General features: G+C 37.2%; 1 pseudogene; it reads right to left on the reverse strand.

Annotated features, from left to right (window-relative positions):
* Window positions 1–12,449: 12,449 nt before the first annotated feature.
* LOC149174990 (large ribosomal subunit protein uL11y pseudogene) lies at window positions 12,450–15,362 on the reverse strand (annotated as a pseudogene).
* Window positions 15,363–18,376: the final 3,014 nt, after the last annotated feature.

Consider the following 18,376-nt stretch of genomic DNA (forward strand, 5'->3'; position numbering starts at 1 on the left):
CCCAGGTCATGATTGAAAGTGTGTGTCTTGATAGGATGCCTTCATGGTTTGGGTCTCAAGGTGTAGTAATCAATTCTAAAGGAGGATAACTTGTGATACTAAAAGGTCAAGCCCTAAGGAGAGAAATTGGTGAGGTGCCTTGTGGAGGTTGTTTGCAACTCATAGTTAGCATGGAGAAGTTCATGGAGAAGGAGAAAGAGATGACCACTGATGGTCATGACAAGGGTTTGAGTGAAAGCTACAAGATAATGGAAGATGGCAAAGTGTATGTCATGGGGAGAAGAAAATATGAGAGATGAATATTTTGACAGAGAGATGGCTCAGTTAAACGAGAGACATATTTTGATGGACATGATGCTACAAGAGATGGAAAATGAAGATCAAATATGCAGATGGGATCTGAATAAAAATATTCAATCATCTTTTACATAGCTACATGTCAGGAAATTCAAGAGGAATTTGAGGCACATGTTGAGCGTTGAGTTGAGAGATGAAGAACTCAGATCTGCTAAGTATGATGAGGAAGATAAATTTCATTATTCTGAACTAGAGCAATGAACATTCCTTGGAGAGAATGATGAGGAAGATGTTTGTATAGATACTAAATGAGAGTCTCATAAACTATGTAAAAATTTCAGACCATCTTGGATATCTAAAAGAAAATGTCTAAAATGAGGCTATAGGGCCTTGTGCTTTTAAATCTAAACCATTGTGTATGAATGTTGGTCACAGGAATGATTAAGGTGTACAATCAACTACAAATTTCATGAGAATAGAAGGGGAAGAAGGAGTTCCTTTCCAAAGTATTGGAGAAGGACATGATATAATAATTTCCATAATGGGAGATTACGAAATATTATCTCATAAAGGGAACCAAAAGAAGATCCATACACAATTAGAAGAATTAATGATGAAGACAAAAAAAGAGTATAGGAGGCCTTATATTTAAAAAGATGACAGATTGTATGTTAATTTTGTTGGCATTATGTTTCTGGTTTGGCTCTATGGTACATGTATTGTACTTGATGGCAACTCATTCAAGTGGCAAAACTATATTCAGGCTCTTCAAATAATGGAAAATAAGAGGTTCGCAGGTGCATTGTTCAAAAGGTGCGGACCTGCAGGTTCGCCGTCCAGGGAGTGCGAACATACCCGCAGGTTATCCGTTCATAAGGTGCGGTCCCTCAGTTCACTCACTCCAATGCAAAGAAGCGCACTCACGTGGGGTTTCTTATGTTTTGCCCTTGGTTTTTAGCCCGTCTTTTACGATCCTATGGTTTTGGCCCGTGGTATAGGATCTAATTTATTAAACCCCGGTTTGGATCCCTTGTATTGGTTTTTGATGGTTTTGTCCCATGGTGTGGATAAGGGTTTGACTATAAAAAGGGGAAGGAGATCACTTGGAAAAACACTTGTGAAATTTGAATATCTTAAGATCTGAATGTTTGGGTGATTGGTTTTAAAAGCTAGATCTAAATCAAGGAGAAAATTTAAGGCGAATCTATTGATAAGTCGTGATCTCTCAGGCGCATGATCAGATCTGTGGATCTAACTGACTGTGGCACATTGGAGGACTGTTAATTTGGCCCTAATCAGAGGTTCGCAGGCGATCCACGGTGTAATTGCGGGGGTATGCAGTGCAGGAGAAGACGCAGTGTGGGGGTACGCAGCGCAACAGAAGGCACAGTGCGAGGTACGCAGCGCAGAAGAAAACAAGGTGCGGAGATACGCAGAGGCACAGAAGGAACAGTGCGGAGGTACGCGGTCAAACAGAGAGTACAGTGCATATCTGAGTTGAGGTATGCAGTTCAGCAGAAGGAGAAAGTGCGGTGGTCCGCAGATCAGCAGAAGGATATGATGCGGATCTACACAGTTCAGGCACAGAAAGGCTGCGGATATCCACAGGTTTATATCGGTGAAGTTGCAGACCTGTCTTAAAACATTTGTTGACTGTCTTTTATCTATTGCTGTAGAGTTCTGGGTTTAGATTTCTGGTATTACTTTTCTATTTACAGCATTCTGAGAAGTTGGGTGATTCATTGGTTGATTGTATAAGGAGATTGGGTGATTTGCATGTACTTGATGATTATTTGATCTTCTTGGATCCAGTCTAAAAATTAATGAAACGTGGTCCTTAAAGAAGTAGAAGAGCAAAGGGGGTTGTAGCTCCTTTCCAGGAGAGACTGGAAAACGAGAGAGAGTTGTAGCTCTCTGCAGGTTGCAGCCTGCATACTGGTAAAGGATTGCACCAGTACAAAATCCTTGTAAAAGAAGTTTCTAATTGAAAGAAGATAGAGACATATTGCAGCAGGTGGTTTTCACCCACATTGGGTTTCCACCTTATATCTGGTGTTCTTTGGTGTGCTTATCTATTTTTCTTGTTCTTGTTCATTATTATATAACACTAACACACAGATTAATGATCAATATCTGAAGAATAAATTAAAGTATAAATCTGGAAGGCATATTGAAAAGAATTTGATAATACTGATTCACCCCCCCTCTCAGTATTATTTCCAACAAATGTAGGTAATGAGGATGGACACACTGCTTAAAAGAAAAAGGAGAAGTAAAATTTTATCCAAGGAGTTTAAGGGTAAACGAATTCAGAAGAGGATATACAATCCTTATAGATTGTCTCAAAGGAAGAAGAAGGCAAGGGAGTTGCTTCTCAAAATCTTAAACAAAGAGAAATGGGTTTGTTTCCGAAGAGCAATTGAAATAATCCCTACTTATAATCGACAAGGGTAGCCATGAAAACAAACAAGAGAATCCATGCAGAAGGTGGAGAATAACAACCACTAAAAGATGTTACAAAAAGAAGCAAAGATGAAGGATTGCATTGTGAGGGCATCCCCATAAAGTGTAGAAATTATGGTGTAGATTTGCAACTTCTCATGAAATTTTAATCGAAGTCATAAGACACAAACCTACTATATTTCTCTGCGGAATTCAATTCATAATTTAGAACATCAATCACAAGAATGCAATGAGAAATAACACACATGCACACAATACTTTTTCTTAGGAAAGCAATTTTCTAAAAACCCCAATGTCTGCTTGCATTAGTCTGATGAATAGAGATGTATTACAATTTCGTTTCTCAATTGAGCACAACCTGCAAGTGAATAACCTATCTCTCTTCTCACTCAGAAGCTCTGACCCAAACTTAGTCAATTTATGCCTCTACTTGAGCCCCTATTTCCTTGCACAATTCCTTGAGAAATTAGGCCCCTATTATTTATGGATTTCTCTAAAACGGATTGCGTAATTACCAAGCTTGATCACCTGACTACATGCAACACCTGTACACTCAAGACTACTCTACAATTGATGTTACACTGCCTTGGAATCTCCACCACTGCTGGGGAACTTGAATTCTCTACATGCAATAGCTATTTTGGGTTGATTGATCAGTTAATTGGATGATCATTGAGTTTGACTGAAGTCCCACTGCACAACTGACCTTCCACTAGTTCCTCCAACAATTGAAACTAGTTTAACTGAAAACAACTTGAGATAACTGACCTTAATTTCTACAAATTAGTAATCACACATGCTTAACTAAACTATAACTTATCCAACTTGAATTTAATGATTAAAATGAGTGACACGAGTCACGTCACACAAGTTAACTGCATCCAATTTGTCTGTTGATGTGGAAATTCGAATTTTCTCAATTTAATCAAGGAATTTAAATCAAACTGAGAATTTCTTGCTACAATTTTCAACACTCCCTCTCAGTAAGAAATGGATTATCAACCACCCCTATTCTGAACCTATGGAACTCAAAATTCCCTCTTGACAAGGCCTTTGTCAAAAGGTCAACATCTTGTTCCTCTGTCGAAATGTATTATAGCAACATTATCCGCCTCTACACACAGTCCTGTAAATGGTGATACCGGATATCTATATTCTTGGATCAATCATGAAATATAGGATTCTCAAATATCTTAATGAAACTATGATTATCAAAGTAGATCACAGTTGGATCCATCATCTGACCAAAAAATCCAATAAGTATCTTTCTTATCCATATCATCTCACATGACATTAGACTTGCAGCCATGTATTCTTATTCTACTGAGCTGAGCGCCACATATCTTTGCTTCTTGTTGTGCCAATAAACAACTATGAACCCAACACTGAAAATTTCACTTGATGTACTCTTTCGGTCTAATGGACTCCCCACCCAATCGACATATATGAATCCACACTCCCTTTGTCTGTTAACTCCAAACTGGGTAGTGCCTCTGAGGTACCATAAAACATGCTTAGTTGACTTCCAAAATAATTTGGTTGGCCTAAACATAGCTTACCTCGGTTGGTTGACTACATAGCACATATCTGGTCATGTGTTCACAAGATACATCAATGAACCCACTATCTATCGATAAATGGTAGCATCCACTTCCTCACTTGAAGTGGCATCCTCCTTCCTCTAGTTGGTCACTAGAGGTGTCTCCATGTGTTTGCAAATATCCATGCAGAATCTTTGCAGTATCTCATTTGCATACTTGCCTTGAGAGACAAACAGTTCCCCATCACCTTGCCATACTTCCAACCCAAGGAAGTAGTGCATGAGATCCATGTACTTCATTTCAAATTCCCTTACAAGGTCCTCCTTGCAAGATCTAATAAGCTGCTCATCACCAGTTAAAATCAAATCTTCAACATATAAGACAATAATAAGAAATTTACCTTCTACCAAGATATCATAGAGATTTTCATCCGCTTCACCTTTTGGTGAAGCCCAAACTAGTGAGATAGCTATCAGTCTTGGTGTACCAAGCATGGGGTGCTTGTTTGAGTCCGTACACTGCTCGCTTGAGTCTTCACACATGAGACTCTCGATAAAATGTCTTAAAACCTTTTGCTTGCTTGATGTACACGTCCTCCTCAATAAATCTATTGAGGAATGTTGTTTTTACATCCATTTAGTGGACCTTACACTCCATCTGCACAGCTAGTGCAAGAATTGACCTAATGGATGAGTACCTTGCTACAAGAGCAAAGGTCTCCTCATAGTCAATTCCCTAAAATTTAGAGTATCCCTTGGCCAAAAATCTAGCCTTATACTTCTCTATGCTACTGTCTATTTCCTACTTCACCTTGAAGATCCATCTTGAACCCACAACTTATTTATTTGTCGGTCTTGGGACCACTTCCCAAACACTGTTCTCTATAATGGATTTGTATTCCTCCACTATTGCATCAACCTATACAGGTTTCTATATTGCTTCCTCGAAAGAGGATGGCTCAATCTCTACAAGCCTAGTCATTATGTAGCTAGTGTACCAATCAAGTGACCTTCTTTGCTTGTGCATATTTGAAGGAGCTCCCACATTCTCCCTCGCACCTTACACAAGTCCATCAGCTTCCCTGGCCCTTTTCCGGCATTCTCTTGATGATTCTGCTTGAGTGGATGTCTCCACTCTCTGCTCCTCTACTTGTGGCTGCTCCACAAATTCCTAAGGCTCCTCCTTTGGAGCTAAAAGATCCTCTTCTCGTGGGAACTGAAGCTCCCTCTCAAGATATCACCACATCACTTTCTCCTCATCAAATTTTACATCCCTTCACACAACTGTCATTCTGAGGGATGGCAGGTACATGCGGTAGTTTTGGGGAGCTTTTGTGCAACCCACAAATACCCACAATTTTGTTCTTGTCTTAAGCTTCTTCCTTGATTCTTTGGGGACATGGAAATATACAGAGGCTCCAAAAATCCTGAAGTGTGACACATCTCATTTTCTCCCTAAGAAAGTGGCCTTCGGTGTAATCATGCCCATAATCCGATGAGGACTCCATTTCTACAAATAGATGTTGTGTTGCATGATTCAGCCCATAAATTCATAGCTAGGCCTTGGTCACGCATCATTTCCCTTGCTTTTCCCACAATGTTGTGGTTTTTTCTCTCAACCAGCCCATTATGTTGTGGGTTATGGGATGTTATCAACTCTCGTTGAATGCCTTCTTTCGCACAATTTATTTTGAATTCATTTGACACATACTCACCTCCATTATCACTCCTAAGAGCCTTCACCTTCTTGTTGGTTTCTTTCCCAAATAGTGCCTTGAATTCTACGAACTTGGAGAATGTCTCATCTTTCTTCTATACGAAGAAGATCCAGCACTTCTGTGAGAAGTAATTAATAAAAATCACAAAATATTTGTGTCTAACAGTGGAGGTTTTCGAAAAAGGTCCATATACATCATAGTGGATCCTTTCCAAGATTGCATGTGCTTTGTTGTCCCGATCATGGAATGTGGATTTTTTGTACTTCCTCGAAGTACATCCTTCTGCTCAAGTGCTCCTTTGGGGAGGACAATGGTTATTTGTTGTATAATCTTCAAGGTGCCATGATGCAAATGGCCAAGTCTTCTATGACAAAGTTCATTGACATCACGACCATATAATTTCTATGCCTTAATGCTTAATGCAACACGGTCTTCCACATATAGATTATATAGGTTCTTCACACGAAGCCCGATGTGTCTCATGAATGCTTTTCATTTTATGAAGATCACATCATAACCATGGTCTTCCAAAACTACAAAAAAGATGAGATGTTTATTTAAGCCTAGAATGAACATGACATCTTTGAGCTTGAGAGGGGAGCCTGACTCCCTTTGAAAGGTGACAGTACCAACCCTGGTCGCACTGTACCTTTTTTCATCCCCCAACTAAATGTGCATCTGCAAATCTTTCTCCTCCAGGTCACTAAAAAATCTCTACACCCTGTCATGTGGAATGAAGCACCAGAGCCCAAGTATGACATGCTCCCCATTATTGTGTTGGTCATGCATGCGATTAAATGGTAAAGTCAAACTCAAACTATGAAGCTAAGGCTTCACCTGCTCCTCCTCCTTAGGTCTTCTTGCTTTCCTTTTTTTGTGGATACTTCGTGGCATAGTGCCTGAATTCATGACAATGGAAGCATTTGATTTTGGACAAATATTTCTTCTTGCCCCCTTGGATGGATTCTGGTTTGGTTTGATATTTCTTCCTTTTTCCCTTCTTTCCCTTTCCAACCAATGACATTTTTTCTTCATCCTCGCCCTTGGATGAAGTCCCATCTCTTTTATTTTGCCTTATTTTCTCTTGTACCAAATTAGATAGTAAGTGTTCCCAATTTGATAGTTTCTCCCTCCTGCTCACCGAATCTTGGTAGTTATGCCAGCTCTTGGGAAGGCCTAGAAGGGCTAGGCTTACCAAATCATCTTTTGAAACAGTAACACCAACCCATCCAAGCCCATTACAAACTTATGTGAACATACTCATATATTAAGGAATTTAGACTTCTGTGATCCATAACATTGTCTGGATAATCTTCGGCAAAATCACATAATCAATCTTTTGAACGCGTCGACAAAAGATTGATTATGTGATACTCATATATTGCAGAATAATGTCATTCTTTTGCATCTAGCACTAGCTTCATGTGGTCACTACTATTCTGGAACATATTTCTCAGTGCCTGCCACATTACATAAGGATTTTCTTTCCCATGGATATTGGTGACAATGTGGTCCCATACTCCCTCTAATATTATTCTCCTTGCCTTGGCTATATCTTTATTCCACTGAGCAAGGTCCTAGACATCAGATTCTTTTGGTTTTGCAATATCTCTCTTGATGTATTCTAGCAATACATTGTCATCCAATACCGCCTCCATGTGATCCTTCCATGCAATGAACCTAGAGATGCCTTCCAAGACATACTTTAGCCTCAACTCATTGAAGGTCATATTCTCAACTCTGAAGAGATCCTGCTACACTAAATTGCAAATTCAAACCTATTGAGAAACAACTTCGAAATTCCTGCTCTAATGTGAATCCTGCTCCGATATCATGTAGAAATTATGGTACAAATTTGCAATTGCTTATGAATTTTTAATCAAAATCACAAGAGTCCAATCTACTATACTGCTCTGTGGAATTTAATTCACCATTTAGAACATCAATCACAAACATGCAATGAGAAATAAAACACATGCACAAATTATTTTTTCTGGGGTAAAGCAATCTGCTAAAAACCCCAATGTTTGCTTGCATTAATCTAATTAATAGAGATGCATTAAAATTGCTTTGCTCAACTAAGCACAACCTGCAAGTGAATAACCTATCTCTCTGGTCACTCAGAAGCTCTAACCCAAACTTAGTAAACTTTTGCCTCTGGTTGAGCCACTATTTCCTTGCGCAATTCCTTGAGAAATTAGGCCCCTATTATTTAGGAATTTCTCTAAAATGGATTTCACAATTCCCAAGGTTGATCATCTGACTGCATGCAACACTTGTACACTCAAGACTAGTCTACATCTGATGTTACACTGCCTTGGAATCTCCACCACATTCAGGGAACTCGAATTCTCTGTATGCACTAGCTATTTTGGTTTTATTGAACAATTAACTGGATGAACATTAAATTTGAATAAAGTCCCATTGCACAACTGACATTCCTCTAGTTCTTCCAACAATTGAAACTAGTTTAACTGAAAACAACTTGGGATAACTAACCTTGATTGCTAAAAACTAGCAATCACACATGCTTAACTAAACTTTAACTTCTCCAACTTGAATTTACTGAGTAAACTGAGTGACACAAGCCATGTCACACAAGCTATCTACATCCAAGTTGTCTACTGATGTGGAAATTCAAATTTCTCAATTTAATCAAGGAAAAATCAAATTCAGAATTTCTTGTTGCATTTTTCAACATAAAGGAGAAGGAATAACATTCAAACACAATCATTTTACAATATGAAAAGGAATTGAAATTTATGAAGGACTAGTTGGACAGTCCAAGATTTGAAGAAACTTGCACAAGGAATGAAGGCAAAGAACATGAGGAGGCCAGGATACCCTAACCACCTGACTATTTTGATGATAATGGAAGGATCGTTGAGATTATGGATATGTATACATGTTAAGAACAATGAGATTTGTTAGTAGAAAATGAGACAAAAAACTCATCCATGGACAAGCTAAAAAAAACAAGAGACAACTAGCAAGAAAATGTGGTTGGCTGAAAGTGATTACACCAAAAAAGCAACAAAAAAAAATGGGATTATGGAAAGGTGAAGAAAACAATAGAACAATTGGGACAACCATGTGGACATTAACAACACAGAGTTTGGTATCTCGGAGGACTGTAACAATGTCAATACATATGATCGGGAGGTCATACAATATTCCACCTAAGGATTATGATGTAGGAGAATCAAACCCCTAGGTAACCATTTTTCCTAGACCAAATGGGGCCATGAGATTTTATCCAGGAGAAAAATATTATCTTAAGGAAATATGTATATACTGAAGAATAATCAAATTTCATGTAAATACAAGTGTCTAATTTCTAAAGAGTTCCTAGATTGTTACAAAGTTTTAATGAGTGAGCACTCTTACCCATGTGGCATCTTGTAAAAGAAATGAATGCTATATTGAGGTGTTAAATAGTTTTCTAGACTCTAGAATATTGTCCAAAGGATCTTTATTCCGTTAAAAGATATTTGTGTCCAATATCTATATATATATATATAGAGAGAGAGAGAGAGAGAGAGAGAGATCTATATATATATATAGAGAGAGAGAGAGAGAGAGAGATCTATATATATATATATATATATATATATATATATAGAGAGAGAGAGAGAGAGAGAGAGAGAGAGAGAGAGAGAGAGAGAGAGAGAGAGATATCTATATATATATATATATATATATATATATAGAGAGAGAGAGAGAGAGAGAGAGAGAGAGAGAGAGAGAGAGAGAGAGAGAGAGAGAGAGAGAGAGAGAGAGATCTATATATATATATATATATATATATATAGAGAGAGAGAGAGAGAGAGAGAGAGAGAGATATCTATAAAAAATATTATCTTAAGGAAATATGTATATACTGAAGAATAATCAAATTTTCATGTAAATACAAGTGTCTAATTTCTAGAGAGTTCCTAGATTGTTACAAAGTTTTAATGAGTGAGCACTCTTACCCATGTGGCATCTTGTAAAAGAAATGAATGCTATATTGAGGTGTTAAATAGTTTTCTAGACTCTAGAATATTGTCCAAAGGATCTTTATTCCGTTAAAAGATATTTGTGTCCAATATCTATATATATATATATATATATATATATATATATATATATATATAGAGAGAGAGAGAGAGAGAGAGAGAGAGAGAGAGAGAGAGATATCTATATATATATCTATATATATATATATATATATATATATATATATATATAGATAGAGAGAGAGAGAGAGAGAGAGATATCTATATATATATATATATATATATATATATATAGAGAGAGAGAGAGAGAGAGAGAGAGAGAGAGAGAGGAAATCAATTTAGAAATAAACGTTGGGATTAGAGCTCAAACTACTGGAGACCATAGTTCAATTAGTCTAGAAAGAGAGTCAAATGGAGCATGAGAGCCCTACAGCTCATAAAGGGAATCTCTGTAAATATACTATTCTAGGTGACTTGTTGATTGAGTTGTGGTGTACATGCATTGTGTATTTTGATCTTTGTAGACATTTTTTTATATTCTGCATATTTGTGATATATTTTTGTGGTTCCCTATAAAAATTTATGTCCATGCTTTGCAAACATACAACATTGTATTCAGATAGTACCCGTGTCATAATATCAAGTGGTTGGAAATAAAATGGTTAGAAGCATTGCAGGCTTGTGGTCGAATTCATTTTTGAGTGATCCTCCTAACTGGCGAGCCCATAGACCAATTCCATCAAGAGCACATGTCCCCTTGACCAAAGAAGCATTAGATCCTACCCATTGCAACATCAAGTAGTCTACATTTGCTGTGTTTTAACCACTTTGTGCTAAAGGCCGAAGGGAGTTAGGGTTGTGCTATTGAGATGAGGTGCATCTAGCTCTGCGTTTAGTTAACCTAGTCATCACTATGAGTGTGTTCCTTGATGAGTTGCCTTCATGGTTGGGTATCCTTATGTCAAATGCAGATTCCAAGAATATCCCAAAAATCTAACCCTCAGGAGAGAGGTCTATTGTTTGACCTCTCTACTAACAATCAAATTCTAAGATATTCTCATAATCTGTAATCTACATAAGTTTAGCATTTGTGGCTTGGGTCTCGAGGCAGAGTAACCAGTGAACTTTTTTGGCCCCCCTTTCGCCTATGTCATCGAGAGACCCACCCTCACTCCACTTTCTCCGTGGATCTACCTCCCATCTGCCGCAACCATCTGATTTGATTGGCAAAAAAGAGCTTTGTTGTCCCCCAACCCTTTTCCTATGTCATAGGGGGAGGTCCCACACAATTCATACAAACCATTCATCTCCACCCTTTGATCACATCATTCACAGTGGAAATGCCTTTTCATCACCACAGTCATGTTAGAGGTGGTTGGTGCAAAGGCTATGAAACTCCGGGGCCAAGTCCTAGTTGTGTATTAATTCAGGAATCAACCTTGATCACATAACTCAGGCAAGCACTACGACTCAAGAAAACTCAAGGACAAGTGAGAATTAAGATTGTTGGTTACGTCACAAGTATGAAAAGTCAGTAAAGAACCAAGAAAAAAATGTATTGAACAATATATTGAAAGTAATGCTTTAGTATTTTGTAAACACTCATTCAAATTGTTAGAATATAGAGGTTGGACAATAACAAGTATGAAATATGCAATGTTTGCATTTCTCTCAACTAATATTTTAAGTGAAAGAATGGTTTTGTTAACCAATGAAGATCCTAGTGAAATATACCAAAGAAAATATATAACTTTATAAAATAAACATATAATGATATACATTTATTTCATATATATATATATATATATATATATATATATATATATATATATATATATATATATATATATATATAAATAATCCTAAGCATTTAATAAATTCAAAGTTTAAAAGGATTTATGATAATTATAAAAGTAACCAATTTATTACCTAGATTTTGTTACTCTTATAGGTATGAGGAATGAATGGTATGGCATAATCTAGTAAAGGTTTTTAAGAAATAATCATAAATTCTTTTGCCTAATAAAGGAGTTCCAAGGTTTTAAAATCCATAGATCACAAAATTTAGATATATCTATGTACAAAGTGGGCATCAGTAGAAATCGATCTATAAACTAATGCATAGTAGCCTTTACTCATCAGTTTTTATGGTAGACAAGCATGCTTCCAACACCATAGTCGAAATTAATATGGGTACACAACTTCCATTTCCCAGAATTTCTTCTTGCCAGTTATATTGCGTAAGTGTAAAAGTCATCAATACTCCATTGAAATGTAATGGTCATCAAAAAAATGTAGCTTAACAACCTAAATGACATTGCTAGAGCCAAAAGTACACTAATATCACTCTTATACAAAATAACAATATAGGTGCAGAACAACCCAAAAAATAATTCATATCTTAGATATGTTATTAACTGTTTTATATATATCTCAAACACTAAGCTTATACTACACCACCCCAGTTAAAAAGGTTAAGAGAAGAATGAAAAGTAACGATACAATAAAGAAAATTATGAGAGCATCCAAAATACATATAAACATTTTATGTCCATATACTTGTACGTTTTCACATTTTTCTGCAACTTTTGCTGACATTGAGCCAACTCTTCCATGTTCACAGATGTTGACAAAAACCTGTCAGTAAAATTCCATTCATAAATTCATTTCATTACAAGTGTATTGATCGAGGTCATAACATAAAAAATGAAAAAGGGTCTTCCATGGATATAGACATATAGAAATCATTTCAAACATTTAGCATAAAAAACTTTGAAGAGTTGATTTGACTACAATAGATGAAGGCTCCTTCCATGATCATTTCTGTTGATTTTTTTATTGAGTCCTCCATTCCCTTTTACGAACCAGGTCGTTATTTAAGATCTTATTTTTCTATTGAGTCCTCCATCCCTTTTTACAAACCAGGTCATTATTTAAGATCTTTAACATGATGGGACAAATTAATCATTTCCTCTAAAAGTGACAAACACTCATCTTGGTTTGCAGAGACTATTTCAAATCTCTCCAATATATTCACCACATCAAGAAGACCTACAACAGCCCAGTGTGCCTACCCTAATCTTATTAGGAGATTCTTAACCACTTTTATTGCTTCACTAGAATGTTGAGATGAAATAGTATCTTTCTAAAAACCATGAAAGGGAAAAAACATTAGATAAAATATTAATTGTTTTCCATTTAAATATATTTACTCTCAAAATATTAGAACAAAAATTAACACTTAATATGGATTACACACATATTTTGGAGGAATCTAAATTTCTTGTTATTCTTACTCAGATTTCAAGTTTAGTTGATTATAAGAAATTCATTGATATTTAATACGCACCAAATCCAAAGCACCATCAATTGCCTTGAACATGATTTCCTTTAGTGTTGAAAAGAATGAACTATGTGGCCAATAGTGATCAATCAATGGTTTTTTATCTAACAAGTTTGTCTAAAAATAAAATGAAATTTGTTCAATATGTCATGTGGAGACATATTAACAACAATCTCCAATGCTATTCACATACTCAGTTGGACATGAAAAATAGAGATCCATCTTACCTTGACGATTTTGAAAAGCTGAGATAAATCCTGGATGAGGGCGTCGAGATTGATGTTGTCATTTTTTGCACCAATTGCAATAGCTTATTTAACCTTTTTAGTAAGTTCAGGAATTGTTGAGGTGCTGAGAGAGGGATTGCCACTTCCTGGACACTCATGGGGTTGGGGTTCACTCTATGTTCTATGTTGCAGTAGATAATAGTACAAGAGAGAATGCAATAAAAGAAATAAGCCCATCTCTACAAAATATTTCTCTAAGTAAAGAAAAACCCTTTCCTCTACAAAATTCATTCTGAGACAAAAGAAGAACCTCTTTAAAAAAAAAAAAAAAATTCCTTTTTATTCCAAAACACTAGTGTAGCAACAGTTAGGTACAAGGGTTTGAATACCTTGATTCTATATTATAAAAACCCTATAACAGAATATCAAACCATAACCAGATAACTTGAGGATCCTAGAACTAAATAAAACAAAAGGGTATTAAAAAAACATGTCTTATTACCTTATTAGAGCAAGCCATGTGTTCTCATCAAGCATTGTGATCAAGGCATCAGGGTTTCTCTCATCCTAGGAAGCCTCTAGTCAAGTCAGAAACCCTTGTATAAAATCTTAAAGAAGAAAAAGAAATCAGGTTAATAAATAGATTACTAGAATTGTATTTTACCTCCTATTTGTAGCCAAGGAGTGTTGAATAAATCCAAATCTCTGTGAAGAAAAATGACCTCATTTACCTTAGTTTAAACCCTAACCAAAACTCGTAACAATCAAATATGATGGACGAAGTAAAACACAAAATGATAGGTCGTATGGGTAGTCTCTAACATTGTCAATGCCCATTTGTTACCCTTTGTTTAAAACTCCATGGGGTTGAAGCCGACATTTGTGGTGGTTTCTACTAGTATGCCAATATTAGTTTCTTACAGTGGAATAAAGAGACAAATGACTTGAGCTCGTGGGATGAAGGTAAAAGGTTTCTTTTTACTTTTTTCTTCCAACAAATTCTTCCACCCATTCAGTGGATCAACATATACATATATTATATAAATACCCAAAGTCTCAAAGGAAGTGGAAAATACCTCAAAATCCCTAGGGTCTGAAATGAAATTCACAAGCCCCTAAATATCTCAAAACCCCCAAGGCCCTGACAGCAAATTCATAGGCCACTTTCTTCCAGTTTTCAACTTCCTTAAACCTTAAAACCCCTAAGCAAAAGAATAAATAACCAACAATAAAAATAATAAAAGGATTTCATTTCAATTACCAAATTTGAATTCTTCCTTCGTTCTTTGGGGATCTCGACCTCTCCTTCATCGATCTCAAGTTGGACATCCTTCGGATCCTTTCCATCCACCGTGCAGTCGATGAAGAGGCATGTGCCCAAAATCTCCTTCACTGGCATGGACAATTCCTTCACCATGTACCTCGGCCTCATAACCCTAGAGATTTCAATGATATCATCGATGGATATATTTCCATTGTGATTGATGTTATTCAACTTCTTCCTATCTCTCTCAGGCTCCTTGAGATAGTTTATGACCAGGGAAGCCACAATCATCACCACAATGACCTTCACCTTCCAGGTCTGAATGGTGAGCTTTATTGTGACCCTAACCCTTCCAATACTTTGTTGTTTCCTTTGCAATATTCTTCGATATTCTTGGGCAACAAACCCAAAGAACTAATCTTAGGGGAAAAATACAAAGCAACTCCCACTTCACCCCTTGTGGCCCCCATGTACACTTTGACCACTTGGGAAGGATCGAGCTTGGGAGGCATGGATGTCAAATTTTTCATAAAACACTAAAGAGTCTTCGATTCTCTTGCTGCTACTGGTTGTTTTTTCCCTCTACAAATCTAGAATCCCCCTACCTTTGAATCTGAATTAATAAAAATTTCAAATGAAAGGGATTTTTCTTTTGTCTTAATTTAAGACAATTACATACAACTTGACCCTGCCAGATGTAGGTAAAATGCTTGTTTCTCCTTTTGTCCTAATTTAAGTGTAACACCCCCTCCCAGGTCTACCCAAAGTAACCATGCTAACTGGGGAAAACATGAGGAGAATGCTACTATGATCATATTCAACCTCCTATGTCACCTTAAGGAAGTGGAATCGATGAAACATCACATATAGTCATCAAAACCCTCAGAAACCAAGTAGCCACTCATACAACCTGTCCCTAGGTCCCACTACTATTCTACAACTCTTAGGCCATAGTCACTCTCATGTTATGGGCAAGGGAGTGAGAAACAACCCAAAGTCACTCTCACGACTTGTCTGCCAGTGACTGTGGACCAATATTGCTAGTTCTGTGCCAGCGACCCTAGGATTTAAGCCACTTTTCTAGCCCAGAGTATTGGCCTCTTCCCAGAACTTGTTGTAACTTCTAGAATTCATAAAAAATATGATAACAATGTTGATCAATCAAACTCACCCTCAAGACTAGGCCTGAGCATCTCCAACCGAGACTGACATTCTGTCAAACACTTGGCATCAATGCAACCTATAGGTCTAGGATATAAGACAGAGCATAAATGACTGAAACAACTTATGAAAAATAACTAGAGGGATGACCTCCTTCTCCATTGAACTACTATATCATCAATTAGGCCTTTCATCCATCCATATAACAGTTACAAGTAAATATATGAAATAACCATGACATAAACTAGTCATTCAACCATGATTATAGCCAGAATAAAACCATATAAATATCATAGATATGATAGCCATTAAATCCACATAAATCAGTGCAAAAGTAAGAGAACTTAGCTTTTATTAATCATAGGAAAATTCAACCAGGTTCGGGACTTCCACGTACCACCCGACCATAGACATGGTTGAACCAAATCTCTCTTTCATCCAGCCACCCCCATGCCATATTCCAATAATGAATATGGGATCTCATAGAACAACCAAGGGGATCCAGAGGTTAAACCACCTCTACCCTCCTCAAACCATGATCACACCAAAACTGGTGCTTCGATCACAACCGAACCGAACTTGGAATGCCATCTGGAATCAATCACTATCCTTGAGGAAATTTCCATCTCCTTGTCTCTCAGGCTTTACCACAATCCAAACTCGGATCACTAGGCCCTAAACCGAGACTGCTCCCCCGAGCTTTACCGTGTATCCCTCCAAAACTGGTCAAGGGATTCCTAGGCCTTTGGGAATGAACCTTGAGACTGCCTCCACCCTGGATTTTGAAATCCATCCAGAAATTCCAAAGCTCAAAAACTGAAATAAACATCCCAACATACCATGGCATCCGGAAAAAGGCTAGGCTAGGCTAAAAACCATTGTCATAACCCGACAAAACCATGCCACCGACAATAAGAGAGCCATACACCAACATGCAAATCCATGCATGTCCAAACCAGCTAGGAAATCACACATGCAAAAGGTTACCTGCAAGTATTCCTATTGAAACTTCTTGAGTCTTGTTTTCCTTTCCTTGATCCTTTCTTGCCTTCCTTTCCATTCCTTGCTTTTCCTTCCTTGATCCAAAGCTAGAGTGCTCCAAGAAAACTCTTAGTGACCAAGAGTGAGAGAGAGAGAATAATGAGAGAGCTCCAAACTTGAATTGACCAAGCCTAACACTAACTAAGATTGCCTACTGATCCTCATAAGCCTTTTTATTAATGAGGCCTCTAATTTCTTCATTTTCCATTATTTTCCTTCAATTTCCTCCTCACATGCAACCTGTGACCTTTTACTTTCCTTTTCTCCTAATTTCCTTTATTTTCATAAATAAATGTGCCAAAAATGCATTTTTTCCTTTTAATGCCTTTGCCTTAGCCTTTGCCAATTTTCCTTAGCTAAAACACACATCTAGTGATGCCCACTAGGATATCTTTGCCCAACATTCATCTTAGAATATGTGTCCCTTACCCGTGGTCTTATTTTTCCTTTATTAACTTTTATTACATGAAATTTTCACCAGGGCTCAACCCGCTTTGATATCACATATTGGTATCAGAGCGGGTTGCGCTCTCTTTGGGTCATATATGATACCACATATTGGTATCAAAGCGAGTTGCGCTCTCTTTGGGTCATATTTGATTTATGATTTTGATCTATGATGGTTGTATTTTGAGCTAACCTAATGTGATATGTTTATACATGATGTTTTGATCAAACATTTAGTTTGACTTCTTGTGACAGGAAGCGAACAAGATTGCAAGTGTACCTTATTGACAAACTATCAATGAGGTATGATTTGAGGTTATTTAAATTTATTTGAATCTAATGGAAATTATGTGCTTGGAACAGGAATGCATGAACATGCCTGGTTGGGTGGTTGAAATCGACTGCAAGAATCAGCAGTAGCAGCGAAATAAATTGGAACATTCAACAGTATGTTGGCAGAGTACTTTAGGATCAGGGCCATTGTGGGACATTGGTACCCAATAGTGTCCATTGATTTCCATGAGCATGTTATGACTGGTATGATGGTTTTGAGGCAGGTATATGCCTTGGTTTTGTATCTTCCGATGCAAGGAAGCCTTGACAAGGGATGGATCACCCGGGATAGGGGATGACAAGGAACTTGGAAGGTGATTGAATGCACGGAAGGGGGTGACCGGATCTCCTGAGGGACTGTGTAGCAGAGAAGGGAAGGTCGCAGATATATTGGTTTTGGTCTTTAGAATTTCCAGATGGAAACAGATGCACATTGGGAGTGTGCCCTGGAATAATGAGTCGTTAATTGTTCACTGAGTGGAAAAGTGGTACAGGATTGTAGCGCTGGACATTAGATGCAACTTTGACTGTGGCAGTGGATTCT

Source organism: Pinus tabuliformis, chromosome 4_1 (genome assembly GCF_031772625.1).
Source record: "Pinus tabuliformis cultivar Carrire ecotype Pingquan chromosome 4_1, CPIR1, whole genome shotgun sequence".
Lineage (NCBI taxonomy): Eukaryota > Viridiplantae > Streptophyta > Pinopsida > Pinales > Pinaceae > Pinus > Pinus tabuliformis.